Here is a 25,341-nt window from a genome sequence, read left to right as displayed (position 1 = left end):
GTGACTCAAACCCGAAAAAACCCAGGATCTGTCCAGCAAGTATACGGAAAAGGCAAAAACATGAGCCAGATTCGGGCATGACCCAGACCTAACCCAGACCTAACCGGTGTTATCCTCTAAAATACTGACCGTATCCAGGTTTAATTGACTGTTACTGTGTGGTACCACATTACTACAGGCTTCAAACCCGAAAAAACCCAGGATCTGTCCAACAAGTATGCAAAAAAGGCAAAATCATGAGCCAGATGCGGGCATATCCCACACCTAACTCAGGCCTAACCGGATTTATCATCTAAATTATTGATTGAAACCAGGTTTAATAGTCCGGTTCAGTGTGCTGCAACATTACTACGTGATTCAAACCAGAGAAAACCCAGGATGTGGCCAATATGTATGCGGAGAAGGCAAAATCATGATCCAGATGCGGGCATAACTCAGACCTAACCGCATTTACCCTCTAAATTATTGATCGAAACCAGGTTTAATTAGCTGCTACTGTGTGGTACCACATTACTACGTGATTCAAACCCGAAAAAACCCAGGATCTGGCCAACAAGTATCTGAAGAGGGCAAAATCATGAGCCAGATGCGGGCACAACCCAGACCTAACTCAGACCTAACCGGATTTATCCTCTAAATTATTGATCGAAACCAGGTTTAATAGTCTGCTTCAGTGTGGTACCACATTACTACGTGATTCAAACCAGAGAAAACCAAGGATCTGGCCAACAAGTATGCGAAGAAGGCAAAATCATGAGCCAGATTCGGGCATAATCCAGGTCTAACCCAGACGTAACCGGTGTTACCGACTAAAATACTGACCGTATCCAGGTTTAATTGATTGTTACAGTGTGGTACCACATTACTACGTGATTCAAACCCGAAAAAACCCAGGATGTGGCCAATAAGTATGCGGAAATGCAAAATCATGATCCAGATGCGGGCATAACTCAGACCTAACCGGGTTTATCCTCTAAATTATTGATCGAAACCAGGTTTAATAGTCTGCTTCAGTGTGGTACCACATTACTACGTGATTCAAACCAGAGAAAACCACGGATCTGGCCAACAAGTATGCGAAGAAGGCAAAATCATGAGCCAGATTCGGGCATGACCCAGACCTAACCCAGACCTTACCGGTGTTATCCTCTGAAATAATGACCGAATCCAGGTTTAATTAGCTGCTACTGTGTGGTACCACATTACTACGTGATTCAAACCCGAAAAAACCCAGGATCTGGCCAACAAGTATGCGAAAAGGGCAAAATCATGAGCCAGATGCGGGCATACACCAGACCTAATCCAGACCTAACCGGTTTTAGCCTGTAAAATAAAGATCGAAACCAGGTTTAATTGACTGTTTCAATGTGGTACCACATTACTACGTGATACAAACCAGAGAAAACCCAGGATCTGGCCAATATGTATGCGGAAAAGGCAAAATCATGAGCCAGATGCGGGCATAACCCAGACCTAACCCAGACCTAACCGGTGATATCCTCTGAAATACTGACCGAATCAAGGTTTAATTAGATGCTAGTGTGTGGTACCACATTACTACGTGATTCAAACACGAAAAAACCCAGGATCTAGCAAACAAGTATGCGAAGAAGGCAAAATCATGTGCCAGATGCGGGCATAACCCAGACCTAACTCAGACCTAACCGGATTTATCCTCAAACTATTGATCGAAACCAGGTTTTATAGTCTGCTTCAGTGTGGTACCACATTACTACGTGATTCAAACCAGAGAAAACCCAGGATCTGGCCAATAAGTATGCGGAAAATGCAAAATCATGATCCAGATTCGGTCATAACCCAGACCTAACCCAGACCTAACCGGTGATATCCTCTAAAATACTGGCCGAATCCAGGTTTGATTGACTGTTACTGTGTGGTACCACATTACTACGTGATTCAAACCAGAGGAAACCAAGAATCTGGCCAACAAGAATGTGGAAAAGGCAAAATCATGAGTCAGATGCGTTCATAACCCAGGTCTAATCAAGACAAAACCGGTGTTACCGACTAAAATACTGACCGAATCGAGGTTTAATTGACTGTTACTGTGTGGTACCACGTAACCACGTGATTGAACCCCGAAAAAACCCAGGATCTGACCAATAAGTATGCGGAAAAGGCAAAACCATGAGCAAGATTCGGGCATAACCCAGACCTAACCCAGACCTAATCGGTGATATCCTCTGAAATATTGACCGAATCCAGGTTTAATTGACTGTTACTGTGTGGTACCACATTGCTACAGGCTTCAAACCCGAAAAAACCCAGGATCTGTCCAACAAGTATGCAAAAAAGGCAAAATCATGAGCCAGATGCGGGCATATCCCACACCTAACTCAGACCTAACCGGATTTATCCTCTAAATTATTGATCGAAACCAGGTTTAATAGTCTGTTTCAGTATGGTGCAACATTACTACGTGATTCAAACCAGAGAAAACCAAGGATCTGCCCAACAAGAATGCGGAAAAGGCAAAATCATGAGCCAGATTCTGGCATAACACAGACCTAATCCAGACCTAACCGGTTTTAGCCTGTAAAATAAAGATCGAAACCAGGTTTAATTGACTGTTTCAATGTGGTACCACATTACTACGTGATACAAACAGAGAAAACCCAGGATCTGGCCAATATGTATGCGAAGAAGGCAAAATCATGTGCCAGATGCGGGCATAACCTAGACCTTACTCAGACCTAACCGGATTTATCCTCTAAATTACTGGCCGAATCCAGGTTTGATTGACTGTTACTGTGTGGTACCACATTACTACGTGATTCAAACCAGAGGAAACCAAGAATCTGGCCAACAAGAATGTGGAAAAGGCAAAATCATGAGTCAGATGCGTTCATAACCCAGGTCTAATCAAGACAGAACCGGTGTTACCGACTAAAATACTGACCGAATCGAGGTTTAATTGACTGTTACTGTGTGGTACCACATTGCTACAGGCTTCAAACCCGAAAAAACCCAAGATCTGTCCAACAAGTATGCAAAAAAGGCAAAATCATGAGCCAGATGCGGGCATATCCCACACCTAACTCAGACCTAACCGGATTTATCCTCTAAATTATTGATCGAAACCAGGTTTAATAGTCTGTTTCAGTATGGTACAACATTACTACGTGATTCAAACCAGAGAAAACCAAGGATCTGCCCAACAAGAATGCGGAAAAGGCAAAATCATGAGCCAGATTCGGGCATAACACAGACCTAATCCAGACCTAACCGGTTTTAGCCTGTAAAATAAAGATCGAAACCAGGTTTAATTGAGTGTTTCAATGTGGTACCACATTACTACGTGATACAAACAGAGAAAACCCAGGATCTGGCCAATATGTATGCGAAGAAGGCAAAATCATGTGCCAGATGCGGGCATAACCTAGACCTAACTCAGACCTAACCGGAGTTATCCTCTAAATTATTGATCGAAACCAGGTTTTATAGTCTGCTTCAGTGTGGTACCACATTACTACGTGATTCAAACCAGAGAAAACCCAGGATCTGGCCAATAAGTATGTGGAAAATGCAAAATCATGAGCCAGATGCGCGCATAACCCAGACCTAACCCAGACCTAACCGGTGTTATCCTCTGAAATACTGACCGAATCAAGGTTTAATTAGATGCTACTGTGTGGTACCACATTACTACGTGATTCAAACCCGAAAAAACCCAGGATCTGGCCAACAAGCATGCGAAGAAGGCAAAATCATGTGCCAGATGCGGGCATAACCTAGACCTAACTCAGACCTAACCGGATTTATCCTCTAAATTATTGATCGAAACCAGGTTTTATAGTCTGCTTCAGTGTGGTACCACATTACTACGTGATTCAAACCAGAGAAAACCCAGGATCTGGCCAGGAAGTATGCGAAGAAGGCAAAATCATGAGCCAGATTCGGGCATAACCCAGGACTAACCCAGACATAACCGGTGTTACCGACTAAAATACTGACCGTATCCAGGTGTAATTGACTGTTACAGTGTGGTACCACATTACTACGTGGTTCAAACCCGAAAAAACCCAGGATGTGGCCAATAAGTATGCGGAAAAGGTATAATCATGATCCAGATGCGGGCATAACTCAGACCTAACCGGGTTTATCCTCTAAATTATTGATCGAAACCAGGTTTAATAGTCTGCTTCAGTGTGGTACCACATTACTACGTGATTCAAACCAGAGAAAACCAAGGATCTGGCCAACAAGTATGCGAAGAAGGCAAAATCATGAGCCAGATTCGGGCATAACACAGACCTAATCCAGACCTAACCGGTTTTAGCCTGTAAAATAAAGATCGAAACCAGGTTTAATTGACTGTTTCAATGTGGTACCACATTACTACGTGATACAAACAGAGAAAACCCAGGATCTGGCCAATAAGTATGTGGAAAATGCAAAATCATGATCCAGATTCGGTCATAACCCAGGTCTAACCCAGACCTAACCGGTGATATCCTCTAAAATACTGACCGAATCCAGGTTTAATTGACTGTTACTGTGTGGTACCACATTACTACGTGATTCAAACCAGAGGAAACCAAGAATCTGGCTAACAAGAATGTGGAAAAGGCAAAATCATGAGCCAGATGCGGGCATTACCCAGACCTAACCCAGACCTAACCGGTGTAATCCTCTAAAATATTGATCGAAACCAAGTTTAATGGACTGTTTCTGTGTGGTACCACATTACTACGTGACTCAAACCCGAAAAAACCCAGGATCTGGCCAGCAAGTATGCGAAGAAGGCAAAATCATGAGCCAGATTCGGGCATAACCCAGGACTAACCCAGACATAACCGGTGTTACCGACTAAAATACTGACCGTATCCAGGTGTAATTGACTGTTACAGTGTGGTACCACATTACTACGTGATTCAAACCCGAAAAAACCCCAGGATGTGGCCAATAAGTATGCGGAAAAGGCAAAATCATGATCCAGATGCGGGCACAACTCAGACCTAACCGGGTTTATCCTCTAAATTATTGATCGAAACCAGGTTTAATAGTCTGCTTCAGTGTGGCACCACATTACTACGTGATTCAAACCAGAGAAGACCAAGGATCTGGCCAACAAGTATGCGAAGAAGGCAAAATCATGAGCCAGATTCGGGCATAACCCAGGTCTAACCCCGACATAACCGGTGTTACCGACTAAAATACTGACCGTATCCAGGTGTAATTGACTGTTACAGTGTGGTACCACATTACTACGTGATTCAAACCCGAAAAAACCCAGGATGTGGCCAATAAGTATGCGGAAAAGGCAAAATCATGATCCAGATGCGGGCATAACTCAGACCTAACCGGGTTTATCCTCTAAATTATTGATCGAAACCAGGTTTAATAGTCTGCTTCAGTGTGGTACCACATTACTACGTGATTCAAACCAGAGAAAACCAAGGATCTGGCCAACAAGTATGCGAAGAAGGCAAAATCATGAGCCAGATTCGGGCATAACCCAGACCTAACCCAGACCTAACCGGAGTTATCCTCTGAAATAATGACCGAATCCAGGTTTAATTAGCTGCTACTGTGTGGTACCACATTACTACGTGATTCATACCCGAAAAAACCCAGGATCTGGCCAACAAGTATGCGAAAAAGGCAAAATCATGAGCCAGATGCGTTCATAACCCAGGTCTAATCCAGACATAACCGGTGTTACCGACTAAAATACTGACCGAATCCAGGTTTAATTGACTGTTACTGTGTGGTACCACGTAACTACGTGATTCAACCCCGAAAAAACCCAGGATCTGACCAATAAGTATGCGGAAAAGGCAAAAACATGAGCCAGATTCGGGCATGACCCAGACCTAACCCAGACCTAACCGGTGTTATCCTCTAAAATACTCACCGTATCCAGGTTTAATTGACTGTTACTGTGTGGTTCCACATTACTACAGGCTTCAAACCCGAAAAAACCCAGGATCTGTCCAACAAGTATGCAAAAAAGGCAAAATCATGAGCCTGATGCGGGCATATCCCACACCTAACTCAGACCTAACCGGATTTATCATCTAAATTATTGATTGAAACCAGGTTTAATAGTCTGGTTCAGTGTGCTGCAACATTACTACGTGATTCAAACCAGAGAAAACCCAGGATGTGGCCAATATGTATGCGGAGAAGGCAAAATCATGATCCAGATGCGGGCATAACTCAGACCTAACCGGATTTATCCTCTAAATTATTGATCGAAACCAGGTTTAATTAGCTGCTACTGTGTGGTACCACATTACTACGTGATTCAAACCCGAAAAAACCCAGGATCTGGCCAACAAGTATCTGAAGAGGGCAAAATCATGAGCCAGATGCGGGCACAACCCAGACCTAACTCAGACCTAACCGGATGTATCCTCTAAATTATTGATCGAAACCAGGTTTTATAGTCTGCTTCAGTGTGGTACCACATTACTACGTGATTCAAACCAGAGAAAACCAAGGATCTGGCCAACAAGTATGCGAAGAAGGCAAAATCATGAGCCAGATTCGGGCATAATCCAGGTCTAACACAGACATAACCGGTGTTACCGACTAAAATACTGACCGTATCCAGGTTTAATTGATTGTTACAGTGTGGTACCACATTACTACGTGATTCAAACCCGAAAAAACCCAGGATGTGGCCAATAAGTATGCGGAAATGCAAAATCATGATCCAGATGCGGGCATAACTCAGACCTAACCGGGTTTATCCTCTAAATTATTGATCGAAACCAGGTTTAATAGTCTGCTTCAGTGTGGTACCACATTACTACGTGATTCAAACCAGAGAAAACCAAGGATCTGGCCAACAAGTATGCGAAGAAGGCAAAATCATGAGCCAGATTCGGGCATGACCCAGACCTAACCCAGACCTTACCGGTGTTATCCTCTGAAATAATGACCGAATCCAGGTTTAATTAGCTGCTACTGTGTGGTACCACATTACTACGTGATTCAAACCCGAAAAAACCCAGGATCTGGCCAACAAGTATGCGAAAAGGGCAAAATCATGAGCCAGATGCGTTCATAACCCCGGTCTAATCCAGACATAACCGGTGTTACCGACTTAAATACTGACCGAATCCAGGTTTAATTGACTGTTACTGTGTGGTACCAAGTAACTACGTGATTCAACCCCGAAAAACCCCAGGATCTGACCAATAGGTATGCGGAACAGGCAAAACCATGAGCAAGATTCGGGCATAACCCAGTCCTAACCCAGACCTAATCGGTGATACCCTCTGAAATACTGACCGAATCCAGGTTTAATTGACTGTTACTGTGTGGTACCACATTACTACAGGCTTCAAACCCGAAAAAACCCAGGATCTGTCCAACAAGTATGCAAAAAAGGCAAAATCATGAGCCAGATGCGGGCATATCCCACACCTAACTCAGACCTAACCGGATTTATCCTCTAAATTATTGATCGAAACCAGGTTTAATAGTCTGTTTCAGTATGGTACAACATTACTACGTGATTCAAACCAGAGAAAACCGAGGATCTGCCCAACAAGAATGCGGAAAAGGCAAAATCATGAGCCAGATTCGGGCATACACCAGACCTAATCCAGACCTAACCGGTTTTAGCCTGTAAAATAAAGATCGAAACCAGGTTTAATTGACTGTTTCAATGTGGTACCACATTACTACGTGATACAAACCAGAGAAAACCCAGGATCTGGCCAATATGTATGCGGAAAAGGCAAAATCATGAGCCAGATGCGGGCATAACCCAGACCTAACCCAGACCTAACCGGTGATATCCTCTGAAATACTGACCGAATCAAGGTTTAATTAGATGCTAGTGTGTGGTACCACATTACTACGTGATTCAAACCCGAAAAAACCCAGGATCTGGCAAACAAGTATGCGAAGAAGGCAAAATCATGTGCCAGATGCGGGCATAACCCAGACCTAACTCAGACCTAACCGGATTTATCCTCAAAGTATTGATCGAAACCAGGTTTTATAGTCTGCTTCAGTGTGGTACCACATTACTACGTGATTCAAACCAGAGAAAACCCAGGATCTGGCCAATAAGTATGCGGAAAATGCAAAATCATGATCCAGATTCGGTCATAACCCAGACCTAACCCAGACCTAACCGGTGATATCCTCTAAAATACTGGCCGAATCCAGGTTTGATTGACTGTTACTGTGTGGTACCACATTACTACGTGATTCAAACCAGAGGAAACCAAGAATCTGGCCAACAAGAATGTGGAAAAGGCAAAATCATGAGTCAGATGCGTTCATAACCCAGGTCTAATCAAGACAGAACCGGTGTTACCGACTAAAATACTGACCGAATCGAGGTTTAATTGACTGTTACTGTGTGGTACCACGTAACCACGTGATTCAACCCCGAAAAAACCCAGGATCTGACCAATAAGTATGCGGAAAAGGCAAAAACATGAGCAAGATTCGGGCATAACCCAGACCTAACCCAGACCTAATCGGTGATATCCTCTGAAATATTGACCGAATCCAGGTTTAATTGACTGTTACTGTGTGGTACCACATTGCTACAGGCTTCAAACCCGAAAAAACCCAGGATCTGTCCAACAAGTATGCAAAAAAGGCAAAATCATGAGCCAGATGCGGGCATATCCCACACCTAACTCAGACCTAACCGGATTTATCCTCCAAATTATTGATCGAAACCAGGTTTAATAGTCTGTTTCAGTATGGTATAACATTACTACGTGATTCAAACCAGAGAAAACCAAGGATCTGCCCAACAAGAATGCGGAAAAGGCAAAATCATGAGCCAGATTCGGGCATAACACAGACCTAGTCCAGACCTAACCGGTTTTAGCCTGTAAAATAAAGATGGAAACCAGGTTTAATTGACTGTTTCAATGTGGTACCACATTACTACGTGATTCAAACCCGAAAAAAAAAGGATCTGGCCAACAAGCATGCGAAGAAGGCAAAATCATATGCCAGATGCGGGCATAACCTAGACCTAACTCAGACCTAACCGGATTTATCCTCTAAATTATTGATCGAAACCAGGTTTTATAGTCTGCTTCAGTGTGGTACCACATTACTACGTGATTCAAACCAGAGAAAACCCAGGATCTGGCCAATAAGTATGTGGAAAATGCAAAATCATGATCCAGATTCGGTCATAACCCAGACCTAACCCAGACCTAACCGGTGATATCCTCAAAAATACTGACCGAATCCAGGTTTAATTGACTGTTACTGTGTGGTACCACATTACTACGTGATTCAAACCAGAGGAAACCAAGAATCTGGCCAACAAGAATTTGGAAAAGGCAAAATCATGAGCCAGATGCGGGCATTACCCAGACCTAACCCAGACCTAACCGGTGTAATCCTCTAAAATATTGATCGAAACCAAGTTTAATGGACTGTTTCTGTGTGGTACCACATTACTACCTGACTCAAACCCGAAAAAACCCAGGATCTGGCCAGCAAGTATGCGAAGAAGGCAAAATCATGAGCCAGATTCGGGCATAACCCAGGACTAACCCAGACATAACCGGTGTTACCGACTAAAATACTGACCGTATCCAGGTGTCATTGACTGTTACAGTGTGGTACCACATTACTACGTGATTCAAACCCGAAAAAAACCCAGGATGTGGCCAATAAGTATGCGGAAAAGGCAAAATCATGATCCAGATACGGGCATAACTCAGACCTAACCGGGTTTATCCTCTAAATTATTGATCGAAACCAGGTTTAATAGTCTGCTTCAGTGTGGTACCACATTACTACGTGATTCAAACCAGAGAAAACCAAGGATCTGGCCAACAAGTATGCCAAGAAGGCAAAATCATGAGCCAGATTCGGGCATAACCCAGACCTAACCCAGACCTAACCGGAGTTATCCTCTGAAATAATGACCGAATCCAGGTTTAATTAGCTGCTACTGTGTGGTACCACATTACTACGTGATTCAAACCCGAAAAAACCCAGGATCTGGCCAACAAGTATGCGAAAAATGCAAAATCATGAGCCAGATGCGTTCATAACCCAGGTCTAATCCAGACATAACCGGTGTTACCAACTAAAATACTGACCGAATCCAGGTTTAATTGACTGTTACTGTGTGGTACCACGTAACTACGTGATTCAACCCCGAAAAAACCCAGGATCTGACCAATAAGTATGCGGAAAAGGCAAAACCATGAGCAAGATTCGGGCATAACCCAGACCTAACCCAGACCTAATCGGTGATATCCTCTGAAATACTGACCGAATCCAGGTTTAATTGACTGTTACTGTGTGGTACCACATTACTACAGGCTTCAAACCCGAAAAAACCCAGGATCTGTCCAACAAGTATGCAAAAAATGCAAAATCATGAGCCAGATGCGGGCATATCCCACACCTAACTCAGACCTAACCGGATTTATCCTCTAAATTATTGATCGAAACCAGGTTTAATAGTCTGTTTCAGTATGGTACAACATTACTACGTGATTCAAACCAGAGAAAACCAAGGATCTGCCCAACAAGAATGCGGAAAAGGCAAAATCATGAGCCAGATTCGGGCATAACACAGACCTAATCCAGACCTAGCCGGTTTTAGCCTGTAAAATAAAGATCGAAACCAGGTTTAATTGACTGTTTCAATGTGGTACCACATTACTGCGTGATACAAACAGAGAACACCCAGGATCTGGCCAATATGTATGCGGAAAAGGCAAAATCATGAGCCAGATGCGGGCATAACCCAGGTCTAACCCAGACCTAACCGGTGTTATCCTCTGAAATACTGACCGAATCAAGGTTTAATTAGATGCTACTGTGTGGTACCACATTACTACGTGATTCAAACCCGAAAAAACACAGGATCTGGCCAACAAGCATGCGAAGAAGGCAAAATCATGTGCCAGATGCGGGCATAACCCAGACCTAACTCAGACCTAACCGGATTTATCCTCTAAATTATTGATCGAAACCAGGTTTTATAGTCTGCTTCAGTGTGGTACCACATTACTACGTGATTCAAACCAGAGAAAACCCAGGATCTGGCCAATAAGTATGTGGAAAATGCAAAATCATGATCCAGATTCGGTCATAACCCAGACCTAACCCAGACCTAACCGGTGATATCCTCTAAAATACTGACCGAATCCAGGTTTAATTGACTGTTACTGTGTGGTACCACATTACTACGTGATTCAAACCAGAGGAAACCAAGAATCTGGCTAACAAGAATGTGGAAAAGGCAAAATCATGAGCCAGATGCGGGCATTACCCAGACCTAACCCAGACCTAACCGGTGTAATCCTCTAAAATATTGATCGAAACCAAGTTTAATGGACCGTTTCTGTGTGGTACCACATTACTACGTGACTCAAACCCGAAAAAACCCAGGATCTGGCCAGCAAGTATGCGAAGAAGGCAAAATCATGAGCCAGATTCGGGCATAACCCAGGACTAACCCAGACATAACCGGTGTTACCGACTAAAATACTGACCGTATCCAGGTGTAATTGACTGTTACAGTGTGGTACCACATTACTACGTGATTCAAACCCGAAAAAACCCCAGGATGTGGCCAATAAGTATGCGGAAAAGGCAAAATCATGATCCAGATGCGGGCACAACTCAGACCTAACCGGGTTTATCCTCTAAATTATTGATCGAAACCAGGTTTAATAGTCTGCTTCAGTGTGGCACCACATTACTACGTGATTCAAACCACAGAAAACCAAGGATCTGGCCAACAAGTATGCGAAGAAGGCAAAATCATGAGCCAGATTCGGGCATAACCCAGGTCTAACCCCGACATAACCGGTGTTACCGACTAAAATACTGACCGTATCCAGGTGTAATTGACTGTTACAGTGTGGTACCACATTACTACGTGGTTCAAACCCGAAAAAACCCAGGATGTGGCCAATAAGTATGCGGAAAAGGTATAATCATGATCCAGATGCGGGCATAACTCAGACCTAACCGGGTTTATCCTCTAAATTATTGATCGAAACCAGGTTTAATAGTCTGCTTCAGTGTGGTACCACATTACTACGTGATTCAAACCAGAGAAAACCAAGGATCTGGCCAACAAGTATGCGAAGAAGGCAAAATCATGAGCCAGATTCGGGCATAACACAGACCTAATCCAGACCTAACCGGTTTTAGCCTGTAAAATAAAGATCGAAACCAGGTTTAATTGACTGTTTCAATGTGGTACCACATTACTACGTGATACAAACAGAGAAAACCCAGGATCTGGCCAATAAGTATGTGGAAAATGCAAAATCATGATCCAGATTCGGTCATAACCCAGGTCTAACCCAGACCTAACCGGTGATATCCTCTAAAATACTGACCGAATCCAGGTTTAATTGACTGTTACTGTGTGGTACCACATTACTACGTGATTCAAACCAGAGGAAACCAAGAATCTGGCTAACAAGAATGTGGAAAAGGCAAAATCATGAGCCAGATGCGGGCATTACCCAGACCTAACCCAGACCTAACCGGTGTAATCCTCTAAAATATTGATCGAAACCAAGTTTAATGGACTGTTTCTGTGTGGTACCACATTACTACGTGACTCAAACCCGAAAAAACCCAGGATCTGGCCAGCAAGTATGCGAAGAAGGCAAAATCATGAGCCAGATTCGGGCATAACCCAGGACTAACCCAGACATAACCGGTGTTACCGACTAAAATACTGACCGTATCCAGGTGTAATTGACTGTTACAGTGTGGTACCACATTACTACGTGATTCAAACCCGAAAAAACCCCAGGATGTGGCCAATAAGTATGCGGAAAAGGCAAAATCATGATCCAGATGCGGGCACAACTCAGACCTAACCGGGTTTATCCTCTAAATTATTGATCGAAACCAGGTTTAATAGTCTGCTTCAGTGTGGCACCACATTACTACGTGATTCAAACCAGAGAAGACCAAGGATCTGGCCAACAAGTATGCGAAGAAGGCAAAATCATGAGCCAGATTCGGGCATAACCCAGGTCTAACCCCGACATAACCGGTGTTACCGACTAAAATACTGACCGTATCCAGGTGTAATTGACTGTTACAGTGTGGTACCACATTACTACGTGATTCAAACCCGAAAAAACCCAGGATGTGGCCAATAAGTATGCGGAAAAGGCAAAATCATGATCCAGATGCGGGCATAACTCAGACCTAACCGGGTTTATCCTCTAAATTATTGATCGAAACCAGGTTTAATAGTCTGCTTCAGTGTGGTACCACATTACTACGTGATTCAAACCAGAGAAAACCAAGGATCTGGCCAACAAGTATGCGAAGAAGGCAAAATCATGAGCCAGATTCGGGCATAACCCAGACCTAACCCAGACCTAACCGGAGTTATCCTCTGAAATAATGACCGAATCCAGGTTTAATTAGCTGCTACTGTGTGGTACCACATTACTACGTGATTCATACCCGAAAAAACCCAGGATCTGGCCAACAAGTATGCGAAAAAGGCAAAATCATGAGCCAGATGCGTTCATAACCCAGGTCTAATCCAGACATAACCGGTGTTACCGACTAAAATACTGACCGAATCCAGGTTTAATTGACTGTTACTGTGTGGTACCACGTAACTACGTGATTCAACCCCGAAAAAACCCAGGATCTGACCAATAAGTATGCGGAAAAGGCAAAAACATGAGCCAGATTCGGGCATGACCCAGACCTAACCCAGACCTAACCGGTGTTATCCTCTAAAATACTCACCGTATCCAGGTTTAATTGACTGTTACTGTGTGGTTCCACATTACTACAGGCTTCAAACCCGAAAAAACCCAGGATCTGTCCAACAAGTATGCAAAAAAGGCAAAATCATGAGCCTGATGCGGGCATATCCCACACCTAACTCAGACCTAACCGGATTTATCATCTAAATTATTGATTGAAACCAGGTTTAATAGTCTGGTTCAGTGTGCTGCAACATTACTACGTGATTCAAACCAGAGAAAACCCAGGATGTGGCCAATATGTATGCGGAGAAGGCAAAATCATGATCCAGATGCGGGCATAACTCAGACCTAACCGGATTTATCCTCTAAATTATTGATCGAAACCAGGTTTAATTAGCTGCTACTGTGTGGTACCACATTACTACGTGATTCAAACCCGAAAAAACCCAGGATCTGGCCAACAAGTATCTGAAGAGGGCAAAATCATGAGCCAGATGCGGGCACAACCCAGACCTAACTCAGACCTAACCGGATGTATCCTCTAAATTATTGATCGAAACCAGGTTTTATAGTCTGCTTCAGTGTGGTACCACATTACTACGTGATTCAAACCAGAGAAAACCAAGGATCTGGCCAACAAGTATGCGAAGAAGGCAAAATCATGAGCCAGATTCGGGCATAATCCAGGTCTAACACAGACATAACCGGTGTTACCGACTAAAATACTGACCGTATCCAGGTTTAATTGATTGTTACAGTGTGGTACCACATTACTACGTGATTCAAACCCGAAAAAACCCAGGATGTGGCCAATAAGTATGCGGAAATGCAAAATCATGATCCAGATGCGGGCATAACTCAGACCTAACCGGGTTTATCCTCTAAATTATTGATCGAAACCAGGTTTAATAGTCTGCTTCAGTGTGGTACCACATTACTACGTGATTCAAACCAGAGAAAACCAAGGATCTGGCCAACAAGTATGCGAAGAAGGCAAAATCATGAGCCAGATTCGGGCATGACCCAGACCTAACCCAGACCTTACCGGTGTTATCCTCTGAAATAATGACCGAATCCAGGTTTAATTAGCTGCTACTGTGTGGTACCACATTACTACGTGATTCAAACCCGAAAAAACCCAGGATCTGGCCAACAAGTATGCGAAAAGGGCAAAATCATGAGCCAGATGCGTTCATAACCCCGGTCTAATCCAGACATAACCGGTGTTACCGACTTAAATACTGACCGAATCCAGGTTTAATTGACTGTTACTGTGTGGTACCAAGTAACTACGTGATTCAACCCCGAAAAACCCCAGGATCTGACCAATAGGTATGCGGAACAGGCAAAACCATGAGCAAGATTCGGGCATAACCCAGTCCTAACCCAGACCTAATCGGTGATACCCTCTGAAATACTGACCGAATCCAGGTTTAATTGACTGTTACTGTGTGGTACCACATTACTACAGGCTTCAAACCCGAAAAAACCCAGGATCTGTCCAACAAGTATGCAAAAAAGGCAAAATCATGAGCCAGATGCGGGCATATCCCACACCTAACTCAGACCTAACCGGATTTATCCTCTAAATTATTGATCGAAACCAGGTTTAATAGTCTGTTTCAGTATGGTACAACATTACTACGTGATTCAAACCAGAGAAAACCGAGGATCTGCCCAACAAGAATGCGGAAAAGGCAAAATCATGAGCCAGATTCGGGCATACACCAGACCTAATCCAGACCTAACCGGTTTTAGCCTGTAAAATAAAGATCGAAACCAGGTTTAATTGACTGTTTCAATGTGGTACCACATTACTACGTGATACAAACCAGAGAAAACCCAGGATCTGGCCAATATGTATGCGGAAAAGGCAAAATCATGAGCCAGATGCGGGCATAACCCAGACCTAACCCAGACCTAACCGGTGATATCCTCTGAAATACTGACCGAATCAAGGTTTAATTAGATGCTAGTGTGTGGTACCACATTACTACGTGATTCAAACCCGAAAAAACCCAGGATCTGGCAAACAAGTATGCGAAGAAGGCAAAATCATGTGCCAGATGCGGGCATAACCCAGACCTAACTCAGACCTAACCGGATTTATCCTCAAAGTATTGATCGAAACCAGGTTTTATAGTCTGCTTCAGTGTGGTACCACATTACTACGTGATTCAAACCAGAGAAAACCCAGGATCTGGCCAATAAGTATGCGGAAAATGCAAAATCATGATCCAGATTCGGTCATAACCCAGACCTAACCCAGACCTAACCGGTGATATCCTCTAAAATACTGGCCGAATCCAGGTTTGATTGACTGTTACTGTGTGGTACCACATTACTACGTGATTCAAACCAGAGGAAACCAAGAATCTGGCCAACAAGAATGTGGAAAAGGCAAAATCATGAGTCAGATGCGTTCATAACCCAGGTCTAATCAAGACAGAACCGGTGTTACCGACTAAAATACTGACCGAATCGAGGTTTAATTGACTGTTACTGTGTGGTACCACGTAACCACGTGATTCAACCCCGAAAAAACCCAGGATCTGACCAATAAGTATGCGGAAAAGGCAAAAACATGAGCAAGATTCGGGCATAACCCAGACCTAACCCAGACCTAATCGGTGATATCCTCTGAAATATTGACCGAATCCAGGTTTAATTGACTGTTACTGTGTGGTACCACATTGCTACAGGCTTCAAACCCGAAAAAACCCAGGATCTGTCCAACAAGTATGCAAAAAAGGCAAAATCATGAGCCAGATGCGGGCATATCCCACACCTAACTCAGACCTAACCGGATTTATCCTCTAAATTATTGATCGAAACCAGGTTTAATAGTCTGTTTCAGTATGGTATAACATTACTACGTGATTCAAACCAGAGAAAACCAAGGATCTGCCCAACAAGAATGCGGAAAAGGCAAAATCATGAGCCAGATTCGGGCATAACACAGACCTAGTCCAGACCTAACCGGTTTTAGCCTGTAAAATAAAGATGGAAACCAGGTTTAATTGACTGTTTCAATGTGGTACCACATTACTACGTGATTCAAACCCGAAAAAAAAAGGATCTGGCCAACAAGCATGCGAAGAAGGCAAAATCATATGCCAGATGCGGGCATAACCTAGACCTAACTCAGACCTAACCGGATTTATCCTCTAAATTATTGATCGAAACCAGGTTTTATAGTCTGCTTCAGTGTGGTACCACATTACTACGTGATTCAAACCAGAGAAAACCCAGGATCTGGCCAATAAGTATGTGGAAAATGCAAAATCATGATCCAGATTCGGTCATAACCCAGACCTAACCCAGACCTAACCGGTGATATCCTCTAAAATACTGACCGAATCCAGGTTTAATTGACTGTTACTGTGTGGTACCACATTACTACGTGATTCAAACCAGAGGAAACCAAGAATCTGGCCAACAAGAATTTGGAAAAGGCAAAATCATGAGCCAGATGCGGGCATTACCCAGACCTAACCCAGACCTAACCGGTGTAATCCTCTAAAATATTGATCGAAACCAAGTTTAATGGACTGTTTCTGTGTGGTACCACATTACTACCTGACTCAAACCCGAAAAAACCCAGGATCTGGCCAGCAAGTATGCGAAGAAGGCAAAATCATGAGCCAGATTCGGGCATAACCCAGGACTAACCCAGACATAACCGGTGTTACCGACTAAAATACTGACCGTATCCAGGTGTCATTGACTGTTACAGTGTGGTACCACATTACTACGTGATTCAAACCCGAAAAAAACCCAGGATGTGGCCAATAAGTATGCGGAAAAGGCAAAATCATGATCCAGATACGGGCATAACTCAGACCTAACCGGGTTTATCCTCTAAATTATTGATCGAAACCAGGTTTAATAGTCTGCTTCAGTGTGGTACCACATTACTACGTGATTCAAACCAGAGAAAACCAAGGATCTGGCCAACAAGTATGCCAAGAAGGCAAAATCATGAGCCAGATTCGGGCATAACCCAGACCTAACCCAGACCTAACCGGAGTTATCCTCTGAAATAATGACCGAATCCAGGTTTAATTAGCTGCTACTGTGTGGTACCACATTACTACGTGATTCAAACCCGAAAAAACCCAGGATCTGGCCAACAAGTATGCGAAAAATGCAAAATCATGAGCCAGATGCGTTCATAACCCAGGTCTAATCCAGACATAACCGGTGTTACCAACTAAAATACTGACCGAATCCAGGTTTAATTGACTGTTACTGTGTGGTACCACGTAACTACGTGATTCAACCCCGAAAAAACCCAGGATCTGACCAATAAGTATGCGGAAAAGGCAAAACCATGAGCAAGATTCGGGCATAACCCAGACCTAACCCAGACCTAATCGGTGATATCCTCTGAAATACTGACCGAATCCAGGTTTAATTGACTGTTACTGTGTGGTACCACATTACTACAGGCTTCAAACCCGAAAAAACCCAGGATCTGTCCAACAAGTATGCAAAAAATGCAAAATCATGAGCCAGATGCGGGCATATCCCACACCTAACTCAGACCTAACCGGATTTATCCTCTAAATTATTGATCGAAACCAGGTTTAATAGTCTGTTTCAGTATGGTACAACATTACTACGTGATTCAAACCAGAGAAAACCAAGGATCTGCCCAACAAGAATGCGGAAAAGGCAAAATCATGAGCCAGATTCGGGCATAACACAGACCTAATCCAGACCTAGCCGGTTTTAGCCTGTAAAATAAAGATCGAAACCAGGTTTAATTGACTGTTTCAATGTGGTACCACATTACTGCGTGATACAAACAGAGAACACCCAGGATCTGGCCAATATGTATGCGGAAAAGGCAAAATCATGAGCCAGATGCGGGCATAACCCAGGTCTAACCCAGACCTAACCGGTGTTATCCTCTGAAATACTGACCGAATCAAGGTTTAATTAGATGCTACTGTGTGGTACCACATTACTACGTGATTCAAACCCGAAAAAACACAGGATCTGGCCAACAAGCATGCGAAGAAGGCAAAATCATGTGCCAGATGCGGGCATAACCCAGACCTAACTCAGACCTAACCGGATTTATCCTCTAAATTATTGATCGAAACCAGGTTTTATAGTCTGCTTCAGTGTGGTACCACATTACTACGTGATTCAAACCAGAGAAAACCCAGGATCTGGCCAATAAGTATGTGGAAAATGCAAAATCATGATCCAGATTCGGTCATAACCCAGACCTAACCCAGACCTAACCGGTGATATCCTCTAAAATACTGACCGAATCCAGGTTTAATTGACTGTTACTGTGTGGTACCACATTACTACGTGATTCAAACCAGAGGAAACCAAGAATCTGGCTAACAAGAATGTGGAAAAGGCAAAATCATGAGCCAGATGCGGGCATTACCCAGACCTAACCCAGACCTAACCGGTGTAATCCTCTAAAATATTGATCGAAACCAAGTTTAATGGACCGTTTCTGTGTGGTACCACATTACTACGTGACTCAAACCCGAAAAAACCCAGGATCTGGCCAGCAAGTATGCGAAGAAGGCAAAATCATGAGCCAGATTCGGGCATAACCCAGGACTAACCCAGACATAACCGGTGTTACCGACTAAAATACTGACCGTATCCAGGTGTAATTGACTGTTACAGTGTGGTACCACATTACTACGTGATTCAAACCCGAAAAAACCCCAGGATGTGGCCAATAAGTATGCGGAAAAGGCAAAATCATGATCCAGATGCGGGCACAACTCAGACCTAACCGGGTTTATCCTCTAAATTATTGATCGAAACCAGGTTTAATAGTCTGCTTCAGTGTGGCACCACATTACTACGTGATTCAAACCACAGAAAACCAAGGATCTGGCCAACAAGTATGCGAAGAAGGCAAAATCATGAGCCAGATTCGGGCATAACCCAGGTCTAACCCCGACATAACCGGTGTTACCGACTAAAATACTGACCGTATCCAGGTGTAATTGACTGTTACAGTGTGGTACCACATTACTACGTGATTCAAACCCGAAAAAACCCAGGATGTGGCCAATAAGTATGCGGAAAAGGCAAAATCATGATCCAGATGCGGGCATAACTCAGACCTAACCGGGTTTATCCTCTAAATTATTGATCGAAACCAGGTTTAATAGTCTGCTTCAGTGTGGTACCACATTACTACGTGATTCAAACCAGAGAAAACCAAGGATCTGGCCAACAAGTATGCGAAGAAGGCAAAATCATGAGCCAGATTCGGGCATAACCCAGACCTAACCCAGACCTAACCGGAGTTATCCTCTGAAATAATGACCGAATCCAGGTTTAATTAGCTGCTACTGTGTGGTACCACATTACTACGTGATTCAAACCCGAAAAAACCCAGGATCTGGCCAACAAGTATGCGAAAAAGGCAAAATCATGAGCCAGATGCGTTCATAACCCAGGTCTAATCCAGACATAACCGGTGTTACCGACTAAAATACTGACCGAATCCAGGTTTAATTGACTGTTACTGTGTGGTACCACGTAACTACGTGATTCAACCCCGAAAAAACCCAGGATCTGACCAATAAGTATGCGGAAAAGGCAAAACCATGAGCAAGATTCTGGCATAACCCAGACCTAACCCAGACCTAATCGGTGATATTCTCTGAAATACTGACCGAATCCAGGTTTAATTGACTGTTACTGTGTGGTACCACATTACTACAGGCTTCAAACCCGAAAAAACCCAGGATCTGTCCAACAAGTATGCAAAAAATGCAAAATCATGAGCCAGATGCGGGCATATCCCACACCTAACTCAGACCTAACCGGATTTATCCTCTAAATTATTGATCGAAACCAGGTTTAATAGTCTGTTTCAGTATGGTTCAACATTACTACGTGATTCAAACCAGAGAAAACCAAGGATCTGCCAAACAAGAATGCGGAAAAGGCAAAATCATGAGCCAGATTCGGGCATAACCCAGACCTAATCCAGACCTAACCGGTTTTAGCCTGTAAAATAAAGATCGAAACCAGGTTTAGTTGACAGTTTCAATGTGGTACCACATTACTACGTGATACAAACCAGAGAAAACCCAGGATCTGGCCAATATGTATGCGGAAAAGGCAAAATCATGAGCCAGATGCGTGCATAACCCAGACCTAACCCAGACCTAACCGGTGTTATCCTCTGAAATACTGACCGAATCAAGGTTTAATTAGATGCTACTGTGTGGTACCACATTACTGCGTGATTCAAACCCGAAAAAACCCAGGATCTGGCCAACAAGTATGCGAAGAAGGCAAAGTCATGTGCCAGATGCGGGCATAACCCCGACCTAACTCAGACCTAACCGGATTTATCCTCTAAATTATTGATCGAAACCAGGTTTTATAGTCTGCTTCAGTGTGGTACCACATTACTACGTGATTCAAACCAGAGAAAACCAAGGATCTGGCCAACAAGTATGCGAAGAAGGCAAAATCATGAGCCAGATTCGGGCATAACCCAGACCTAACCCAGACCTAACCGGAGTTATCCTCTGAAATAATGACCGAATCCAGGTTTAATTAGCTGCTACTGTGTGGTACCACATTACTACGTGATTCAAACCCGAAAGAACCCAGGATCAGGCCAACAAGTATGCGAAAAAGGCAAAATCATGAGCCAGATGCGTTCATAACCCAGGTCTAATCCAGACATAACCGGTGTTACCGACTAAAATACTGACCGAATCCAGGTTTAATTGACTGTTACTGTGTGGTACCACGTAACTACGTGATTCAACCCCGAAAAAACCCAGGATCTGACCAATAAGTATGCGGAAAAGGCAAAACCATGAGCAAGATTCTGGCATAACCCAGACCTAACCCAGACCTAATCGGTGATATTCTCTGAAATACTGACCGAATCCAGGTTTAATTGACTGTTACTGTGTGGTACCACATTACTACAGGCTTCAAACCCGAAAAAACCCAGGATCTGTCCAACAAGTATGCAAAAAATGCAAAATCATGAGCCAGATGCGGGCATATCCCACACCTAACTCAGACCTAACCGGATTTATCCTCTAAATTATTGATCGAAACCAGGTTTAATAGTCTGTTTCAGTATGGTACAACATTACTACGTGATTCAAACCAGAGAAAACCAAGGATCTGCCCAACAAGAATGCGGAAAAGGCAAAATCATGAGCCAGATTCGGGCATAACACAGACCTAATCCAGACCTAGCCGGTTTTAGCCTGTAAAATAAAGATCGAAACCAGGTTTAATTGACTGTTTCAATGTGGTACCACATTACTGCGTGATACAAACAGAGAACACCCAGGATCTGGCCAATATGTATGCGGAAAAGGCAAAATCATGAGCCAGATGCGGGCATAACCCAGGTCTAACCCAGACCTAACCGGTGTTATCCTCTGAAATACTGACCGAATCAAGGTTTAATTAGATGCTACTGTGTGGTACCACATTACTACGTGATTCAAACCCGAAAAAACACAGGATCTGGCCAACAAGCATGCGAAGAAGGCAAAATCATGTGCCAGATGCGGGCATAACCCAGACCTAACTCAGACCTAACCGGATTTATCCTCTAAATTATTGATCGAAACCAGGTTTTATAGTCTGCTTCAGTGTGGTACCACATTACTACGTGATTCAAACCAGAGAAAACCCAGGATCTGGCCAATAAGTATGTGGAAAATGCAAAATCATGATCCAGATTCGGTCATAACCCAGACCTAACCCAGACCTAACCGGTGATATCCTCTAAAATACTGACCGAATCCAGGTTTAATTGACTGTTACTGTGTGGTACCACATTACTACGTGATTCAAACCAGAGGAAACCAAGAATCTGGCTAACAAGAATGTGGAAAAGGCAAAATCATGAGCCAGATGCGGGCATTACCCAGACCTAACCCAGACCTAACCGGTGTAATCCTCTAAAATATTGATCGAAACCAAGTTTAATGGACCGTTTCTGTGTGGTACCACATTACTACGTGACTCAAACCCGAAAAAACCCAGGATCTGGCCAGCAAGTATGCGAAGAAGGCAAAATCATGAGCCAGATTCGGGCATAACCCAGGACTAACCCAGACATAACCGGTGTTACCGACTAAAATACTGACCGTATCCAGGTGTAATTGACTGTTACAGTGTGGTACCACATTACTACGTGATTCAAACCCGAAAAAACCCCAGGATGTGGCCAATAAGTATGCGGAAAAGGCAAAATCATGATCCAGATGCGGGCACAACTCAGACCTAACCGGGTTTATCCTCTAAATTATTGATCGAAACCAGGTTTAATAGTCTGCTTCAGTGTGGCACCACATTACTACGTGATTCAAACCACAGAAAACCAAGGATCTGGCCAACAAGTATGCGAAGAAGGCAAAATCATGAGCCAGATTCGGGCATAACCCAGGTCTAACCCCGACATAACCGGTGTTACCGACTAAAATACTGACCGTATCCAGGTGTAATTGACTGTTACAGTGTGGTACCACATTACTACGTGATTCAAACCCGAAAAAACCCAGGATGTGGCCAATAAGTATGCGGAAAAGGCAAAATCATGATCCAGATGCGGGCATAACTCAGACCTAACCGGGTTTATCCTCTAAATTATTGATCGAAACCAGGTTTAATAGTCTGCTTCAGTGTGGTACCACATTACTACGTGATTCAAACCAGAGAAAACCAAGGATCTGGCCAACAAGTATGCGAAGAAGGCAAAATCATGAGCCAGATTCGGGCATAACCCAGACCTAACCCAGACCTAACCGGAGTTATCCTCTGAAATAATGACCGAATCCAGGTTTAATTAGCTGCTACTGTGTGGTACCACATTACTACGTGATTCAAACCCGAAAAAACCCAGGATCTGGCCAACAAGTATGCGAAAAAGGCAAAATCATGAGCCAGATGCGTTCATAACCCAGGTCTAATCCAGACATAACCGGTGTTACCGACTAAAATACTGACCGAATCCAGGTTTAATTGACTGTTACTGTGTGGTACCACGTAACTACGTGATTCAACCCCGAAAAAACCCAGGATCTGACCAATAAGTATGCGGAAAAGGCAAAACCATGAGCAAGATTCTGGCATAACCCAGACCTAACCCAGACCTAATCGGTGATATTCTCTGAAATACTGACCGAATCCAGGTTTAATTGACTGTTACTGTGTGGTACCACATTACTACAGGCTTCAAACCCGAAAAAACCCAGGATCTGTCCAACAAGTATGCAAAAAATGCAAAATCATGAGCCAGATGCGGGCATATCCCACACCTAACTCAGACCTAACCGGATTTATCCTCTAAATTATTGATCGAAACCAGGTTTAATAGTCTGTTTCAGTATGGTTCAACATTACTACGTGATTCAAACCAGAGAAAACCAAGGATCTGCCAAACAAGAATGCGGAAAAGGCAAAATCATGAGCCAGATTCGGGCATAACCCAGACCTAATCCAGACCTAACCGGTTTTAGCCTGTAAAATAAAGATCGAAACCAGGTTTAGTTGACAGTTTCAATGTGGTACCACATTACTACGTGATACAAACCAGAGAAAACCCAGGATCTGGCCAATATGTATGCGGAAAAGGCAAAATCATGAGCCAGATGCGTGCATAACCCAGACCTAACCCAGACCTAACCGGTGTTATCCTCTGAAATACTGACCGAATCAAGGTTTAATTAGATGCTACTGTGTGGTACCACATTACTGCGTGATTCAAACCCGAAAAAACCCAGGATCTGGCCAACAAGTATGCGAAGAAGGCAAAGTCATGTGCCAGATGCGGGCATAACCCCGACCTAACTCAGACCTAACCGGATTTATCCTCTAAATTATTGATCGAAACCAGGTTTTATAGTCTGCTTCAGTGTGGTACCACATTACTACGTGATTCAAACCAGAGAAAACCAAGGATCTGGCCAACAAGTATGCGAAGAAGGCAAAATCATGAGCCAGATTCGGGCATAACCCAGACCTAACCCAGACCTAACCGGAGTTATCCTCTGAAATAATGACCGAATCCAGGTTTAATTAGCTGCTACTGTGTGGTACCACATTACTACGTGATTCAAACCCGAAAGAACCCAGGATCAGGCCAACAAGTATGCGAAAAAGGCAAAATCATGAGCCAGATGCGTTCATAACCCAGGTCTAATCCAGACATAACCGGTGTTACCGACTAAAATACTGACCGAATCCAGGTTTAATTGACTGTTACTGTGTGGTACCACGTAACTACGTGATTCAACCCCGAAAAAACCCAGGATCTGACCAATAAGTATGCGGAAAAGGCAAAACCATGAGCAAGATTCTGGCATAACCCAGACCTAACCCAGACCTAATCGGTGATATTCTCTGAAATACTGACCGAATCCAGGTTTAATTGACTGTTACTGTGTGGTACCACATTACTACAGGCTTCAAACCCGAAAAAACCCAGGATCTGTCCAACAAGTATGCAAAAAATGCAAAATCATGAGCCAGATGCGGGCATATCCCACACCTAACTCAGACCTAACCGGATTTATCCTCTAAATTATTGATCGAAACCAGGTTTAATAGTCTGTTTCAGTATGGTTCAACATTACTACGTGATTCAAACCAGAGAAAACCAAGGATCTGCCCAACA

The sequence above is a fragment of the Colletes latitarsis genome, chromosome 8, assembly GCF_051014445.1.
Source record: "Colletes latitarsis isolate SP2378_abdomen chromosome 8, iyColLati1, whole genome shotgun sequence".
Classification (NCBI taxonomy): Eukaryota; Metazoa; Arthropoda; class Insecta; order Hymenoptera; family Colletidae; genus Colletes; species Colletes latitarsis.
The sequence above is the reverse complement of the archived record's forward strand: the minus strand, read 5'-3'. Positions refer to the sequence as shown.